Here is a 7,221-nt window from a genome sequence, read left to right on the forward strand (position 1 = left end):
AGGCCTCCAGGGCTCTTAAGCTTTCTTCTTTACCAAAAGAGAGGTCTGCAGAATTCTTTATTCTAAGTTGTTAATGCCTGTGTAAGACCATATGCTCTACAAAAAGAACTTGGAATGAGGCTAATGCTTAGCTTAGAAGCGTGAGAGTTCAGTGAAGAAATGTCTGTGGCATCTAGTTTGGGAAGGTATTTGAATGAAGCCTGAAAGTGGGTTCTCCAAGACTTCTGGTGATAGCACAGGAGTGAGATTCCCTGTGTTCATATTATTGAAATAAGACTCAGATGTAGTCCCTGCTTTCTGTGAGCAGGACCCTGGTCCAATTAAAGGAGGGATCATATTCTACAACAGGTGGATATAAGAACACAGGAAACAGATGAACAGGTGATATTGAACATAGCTTCACTACAATGTGTGAGTTATTATTTAAAGCATTAAGAAAGAAACTAACAGTACAGAAAAGATGTGTTGCAAACAGAATTTCCTTCTAAAGAAGTCATGGTCATGGAGGACAGCCATGTGAGTATTCCATTAGGGCTGTCAAGTCTTGGGAATTCTGTTTGAGAGCTGTTTTTCAAATCTGGTGTACATCTTTGAATGCTTTCTAGTGTATTTAGTTTTTGACATTTGACAACATTTATCTAGAGAGGAGACAGGTAAATAAGATAGGAGATTATCAATAACATTTTGCAATGGATAAGAGGACAAAGGGATAAGACTGGTTTTCTTGCATTATGACCTGGAAATTTCAAAAACAAGTTTCAAACAAGGGAGGGCACAGCTTTGTGTAAAGGATCTGGAGCACGAGACTGGCAGTGAAATGTGGGAGCAATGAAGGAGGGGCGCAAAGGGTGTAGAAGAGGGCACGCATTCTAGGCAACTGTCTAGGCAACTTTGTCCAGGTGACTGTCCATTCTGAGGCATGGAGACCAATGACCTTCACTGCCCATCCGGAGACAGAGTAAATAAAGATCAGTGAACATGTCCGGTCTAAGACCAAGGTTCCCGTGCAGTACCAGGTCCTCCAGCTGGGCCCGAAGACCCTAAAGCCGCAGAGAACTCTGTCATCGTATGGCATTGACAAGGAGACGACCATCCACCTCACTCTGAAGGTGGTGAGGCCCAGTGATGAGGAGCTGCCCTTGGTTTTGGTGGAGCCTGGTGATGAGGGCAGAGGCATGAGCTCCAGGTGCGAAGGTCCACCCCAGTGACCCAGGTGAAGGAGATGATCAAGATGAAGACCGCTATACCCCCTAAGAAGCAGATCGTGATGCAACGGAAAGAAACTGGAAGATGGGAAGATCATGGGAGATTATGGCATCCAAAAGGGCCATTCACTCTTCATGACATACCCCTGCATTGGTGGGTGACCATCCTGCAGATGGAGTGATAGCAGAAAAGAAAGAGCTCATTTCGTTTACTTCTTACTCACTAACCACACCCTCTAAAATCTCCCAAAATTAATGTGAAAGATAAATAGAAGATTTAGGTTGGGCTGGTGAAGAATGTTGTAGAACATTTCTAATTCATTGATTCTTTCATTCTCACATGATTGAATAATTGCAAAATTGCATATAATACATTATATGTGGATATGTTAGAATATATTGAATTTGAAAACGTATTAGAGGTAACGTCAAAGCCAGCTTGCAGTTTAATCCTGATTTGGCTCTGACTCATAGGAAACTCCTATTTCCTTTCGCCAACCAACAAGAGTACATTTTAGGTTGTCATCCATGCTCTTCTAATTACTGTTTGCATCTATTTTTAGCGCAGTGCTTCTTCTATCATATCACTCAAAAATTGTTGGGCTACATTTACTTTCTACTTATAGAGAATAGCCAAATGCTTTATTGTGACGTGAACTATTTAGTGTGATGATCTTATTAAAATAAATAATTTAGAAATTCAATCAAACGACTTCCCCTCATCTTATTTAAAGCTATTTGTTATGAAGTGAAAGCAATTACTCTGTTTCTCACACTCTTATTAAACCATTCTTATTTCTGGGGATGATGGTGGTCATGCAAGATATTCACGGTAGGGATCTAGAGTATGCCTCTAGTGGGGCTCCTTGGGAGTAGATGTATTTTAGGTGGGAACAGATTTTCAGAAAATTGAGTGATTGTGGAGCAGTCTCAGTCCTGACTGCCTTAGGCTCTAGCAGGTCTTCTCTGGGTTGGACGGGGGCTGAGGATTGGTTTCTGGGTTGACCCCAACACTGCCACAGTCTGGCTAGTGGAGTTCCCCTCTCTGCTTCCTCCATCTCTCTCTTCCTTTACTCATATGTCTCAACACCTTAGGTCTCCTTCCCAATCACCTATATGTTTTCTTGGAGCCTGAAACATGTTCCCCACTAGCCTTCTCTTGTTTATAACTGTCTCAAGAACCACTTCCTGCAGAGAACTTAACACCACTTAGCACAGACTGCACTTACAAGGTGTTGCTCACTATACTTATGGGTCAAGTTCTCTGGGGTGGGCACTATTTAACTGGGTAGGAGGGCATTTGTTTGCACTGATTCCCTGCAATGAGAGACCATGTCTTCTTTGTTTGGATGGAATCTCCCGCAGGGCTGAGTCTATGATTTGATTCTCACTTAGGGATATGTCTCATGACAGACACCATGGGGTCTTCCATGGCCTCTTCCACTAGACTGGGATCTTCATACATCTCTTGCCAGCACACACACTCTTGACTTGGGGATATGGTAAGCCTGAAGATGGGAAAGGTCCTCCCCAAAACTCACTTTCTTATTTTCATCAGCTTAGGAGAAAGCCCAAGGGCCATTTTCCCCTCACTAAACCTGCACAGTTAAAGGACATGGGGGTTTTCCCTACAGCACAAGAACATTTCCTGATGGGAGGAAGGGGCCTCCCCATTAACCACGGGCTTCTTAAGGACAAATCTGACGGATTCTTGTAGAGAAATGAACAGCCTGAAGGCTAACCCTTTCCACTGGGCATTCCCATCCTTGGGCCCTGGGGTAACACTCCCTCCTTCCCTCCCCTATTGACTCACTGAGCATCTTGCCCTCTCCCCACACCCCCAGGAGCCTCCTCGCTGCCCCTTTCACTTCCTTATTCCTGAGGGTGTAGATGAGTGGGTTGAGGGCGGGTGTGACTACAGTGTAGAAAAGAGAAATGAACTTGCCCCGCCGTTGGTTGTAGCTGTGCGTGGGCTGCAGGTAGGTGTAGATGGCTGAGCCATAGAACAGGCAGACGGCTGTCAGGTGAGACCCACAGGTGCTCATCGCTTTCCTGCGGCTGCCTCTGGTCCTCATGGCCCATACAGCACGGGCCACGCCGCCATAAGAGGCCAGGATGACGGCGGAAGGCACCAGCAGGATGAACACGCGGGCAGCAAACATCTGGCGCTCGGTGGAGTCCTGGCCGCCGCCGTCGCAGGCCAGCTGGAGCAGCGCGGGCAGCTCGCAGATGAAGTGGTCTACCCGACCGGGCGCGCACAGCGGCCGCGCGGCCAGGAGCGCGGTTTGCGCGGCAGAGTTGGTGAGGCCACCGAGCCAGGCGGCGCCGGCCAGAGCGTGGCAGAGCGCGCGGGGAGGCGAGGCCGGCGTAGCGCAGCGGACGACACACGGCGGCTGCGCGATCCAGAGCCATCACCGCCAGGAGGACGCACTCGGCCGAGCCCAGCGCCAGCGATGCGCACAGCTGCGCCAGGCAGCCGCCGCGCTCCAGCCTCCACTCCCGGCCGCACAGGTTGGCCAGCAGGGGTGGCACCACGCTCGTGGTGAAGCCCGCATCCACCAGGGCCAGGTGGCAGAGGAAGTAGTACATGGGCGTGTGTAGTCGCGGCTCGCGCACCGCCAGCAGCACCAGCGCCGAGTTGCCCGTCAGAGTCAGGAGGTAGCAGAGGAGGACGAGGACGAAGAGGACAGGCTGCAGTGAGGGCCAGTCGGAGAAGCCCAGCAGGAGGAAGCGCTCCTCTGTGCTGTGGTTGCCCTAAAGAGGGAAACTCGCAGGTTTGGAAGGACGACACACAGGGCCATGTGTCCCTTACAAGCAAGGAAAACCCTGACCCATGGGAGAGGGGGGGGAACAGATGGCAGCACACACATGCTTAGGTGTCCACTGGAGCTCATTTACAGATCTGAACCCTTAGTTTAGGAAGGCAGCCATATATTAGTATACTCTAGTTATATATTTACCCGAAAATTCTATGAGGAAATAAATAGAATCTCCCGCTTAGAGATGAACAGACTTGGGCTCAGTAAGGTAAAGCATCCCAAGGTCATAGATAAGTGAGTGGTCCTGTACTCAGGACTGTTTGATTTCCAAAATCAGTGTTTTTTCAGTGGCTTTCCTGCCAGAAGGAGAAGTTTTAATTTGTGGTGAATCTCTCTTCTAGGCTGTGTCCAATGTCCATGCCACTCCTGCTTACCAGCTACTGTGATGAGCGTGAAGAACACAGATGGACACATATATACCAGCCTTTAAATCCAGAGTCATCTGGGTAGAGAAAGACCACTAGGCAGGAGACCTGGGTTTCACCTAGTAGATCTCCCTTTGGCTAATGATGTGATATGGGGACGTCACTTCATTTCCTCCCACCTCAATGTTTTTCTCGTGTGAACCATTGAGTATGAACTAAATGACCTCTGAGGTTCCTGTACTACCTTCCTGGCTCTCATTTTAATAAATATTTTTTTCACTTTAATAACTATTTTTCAAGCAAAGTAAAAGTGGGTGCAAAAGTCTTAACCCTTGAGGTAATGCCAAATCAAATTTGTAACAGTACAGAAACCATCATGGTTGATGTGATGGATAAAAGTCACATAGAAATCTTCCTACTGCATGGTCCCTGACAGGTATCATTATAAGGATAACTTATTTTAAAAATCATATTCACTGTTCTTAAATTATAATCCTATAATTTTTATTGTTCAGAAAAGAACCTTCTTCCCCAATACAACATTGTATTTGTATGGTTCTCTCATTTATCTTCATTAAGCAGAACAAGTATTAATGTTCTGATTAACAATAAGGGTTTGGGGGACTTCCCTGGTGGTCCAGGGCTAAGACTCAGCACTCTCAATGCAGAGACCCTTTGTTCAATCTCTTGTCAGGGAAGCAGATCCCACATGTCACAACTAACAGTTCACACGACACAACAAAAGAGTCCTGCATGCCACAGTGAAGATACTTTATGCTGCAACCGAGACCCGGCACAGCCAAATGTTGGTAAATAAATAAATAAATAATAAAAAAAAACCCACAAGGATTTGGAAGTCAGACTGCCCTTGTTCCATTCTTGCTTCTCTCATTTCTTACCCGAGCAACCTTGGCCAATGTTGTTTAACCTATCTGTGCTTCAGTTTCCTCACGTGAAAGCAGAATTGGTTAAGTAGGTCAAACGTCAAGCTCTTAGATCAGTTTCTGGCAATGTCGTAGATGGTGAATAAATGTTAACTATTAAACTCTATTTCATATCAGGAAATAGGCTTCTAGAGGGTTCCTATACTAGGTAAGGACAAAACTGGTGTGTGAATTTATATCCCTTTTCATATATTCACTCTGACCTTATGTGAAAAGTTAGATAATATTCTTATTTTTTGTAATAAGAGAGGAGAGCAATAGAGGTTAAATAACTTGCTCAAAGTCCATAGTTTGTAAATGCCTCTCAGGATTTCAACCCAAATCTGATTAATTCAGGGATCCTTGCTTTTTTAAATGAACCAGGCTCTAATATACTAAGGACTGTGATGGATAAAATTCCTTACAAAGATTTACTTTTATTTCTGGATAATATAGTCATATCAAAGATGAAAAAAGTATGAAAGCTGACATTTAGGCTTATGGTTCAATGGTGTTAGGGACGTTGAGTTATAAAAAGTCAAATTTTGTAATTCTGTGGCTACATAGATACACAACAGTTCAGCCAGGCAAGCCTTAAGACACTCTTCTGCAAACCCACCAAACTCTGAAAACAGGCACACAGTGGTAAAATTGTACAGACATCTTTACTGCAGGTACACACACATTCCCAAACAAGTAGCTCAGACACGTTTGTACACACACACACAAACACCCCCAATCCTCCTCAAGCATCCAGAACACAAATATGTTGTAAAAAATATTCTAATGTGTCCTCACACATCATTTGGTGTTCTAGAATGCACCCTTCATTCATTAGACCATTTTTAAAAAGTGGGATGTGGTAGTAAGCCTACCTTCATGTCTTATTCTTTGGCACTGATGTTTAGGCCTTCAGCTAACAAATGAAAGGCTGGTCTCTTGCTCCTGCTCTGGATTCTCTGGGTTTGCAGTGGCCTTTGGAGGGATGAAAGAAAGGCCAAGTCACATGACTGTTATCCCTGGAATGGGTGCCTGAGATCACAGCTGTTACCTTAGGGAAGAAGACTCGGTGGGTGCTTCTTGCTGGTCAGCAGAGGAATGAATAGAATGTCCTGGGGCAAGAAGTCCCCTAAGTCCTGGGATACACTGAGATCCAGGTAGAGGTGGTGATGCGGGTTCCAGGAGAACCCTGTAATGAGGTGTAGACAAGGCGAAGACCTGACCCTTGTGGTGATGGCAAATCAGTATTGGTGGTGGCAGCAAAGATGTCTTTCCTTAAAAATGCTTTTTAAAGAATGAAAAAAAGCCCACATCTCATTTTATTAGATTTGACTCCTACGTGTTCAAAACAAAAAAAGAGAAGCATAAAAATGTTTTTTTAAAAAATAGAAAAAAGTCTGCATCCCAATTTATGTGTTTAAATAAAAAAGCATAAAAATGCTTTTTTAAAATAGAAAAAGTTCATATTCCATTTTATCAGATTTGACTCTTTATGTATTTAAAACAAACAAACATAAGCATAAAAATAGTTTTTAAAATATAGAAAAGAAATGTCCTTCCTGATTCTTAAGGGCAGAGCAGTTGTAGAGAATGAGGAAGGAGCCGGGGAATTAACCATTCCTGTTATTTAGAGAGAGGGTGGAGCTCTGGGGACTCTATGACCCTCTCCCATAATTAGTCCTTTGTATGGAGGTGTCCAGAGAGAGAGCTCTCCCAGGGTAGGCAAGGGAAAATACTAGAGGGAACGGTCCCTTTGGGTAGAGTGTCCCTGGCAGTGTGTGGAAGCCAGAGGCAGCATAACTCCTTCTCACATTGTTGCTACTCTTAATTTTTAACTGGTTTAGGATTTCATTCTCTGTTGGGTGACCTTCAGCCAGCTGTTCAACCTCAGTGATTCTTGGTGTCACCA

At 44.9% G+C, this 7,221-nt stretch overlaps 2 pseudogenes; one reads left to right on the top strand and one right to left on the bottom strand.

Annotated features, from left to right (window-relative positions):
- Positions 1–495: 495 nt before the first annotated feature.
- Positions 496–1,602, top strand: LOC108634938 (annotated as a pseudogene).
- A 555-nt stretch (positions 1,603–2,157) lies between these two features.
- LOC108634939 lies at positions 2,158–3,959 on the bottom strand (annotated as a pseudogene).
- Positions 3,960–7,221: the final 3,262 nt, after the last annotated feature.

This window comes from Capra hircus, unplaced genomic scaffold (assembly GCF_001704415.2).
Source record: "Capra hircus breed San Clemente unplaced genomic scaffold, ASM170441v1, whole genome shotgun sequence".
Classification (NCBI taxonomy): Eukaryota; Metazoa; Chordata; class Mammalia; order Artiodactyla; family Bovidae; genus Capra; species Capra hircus.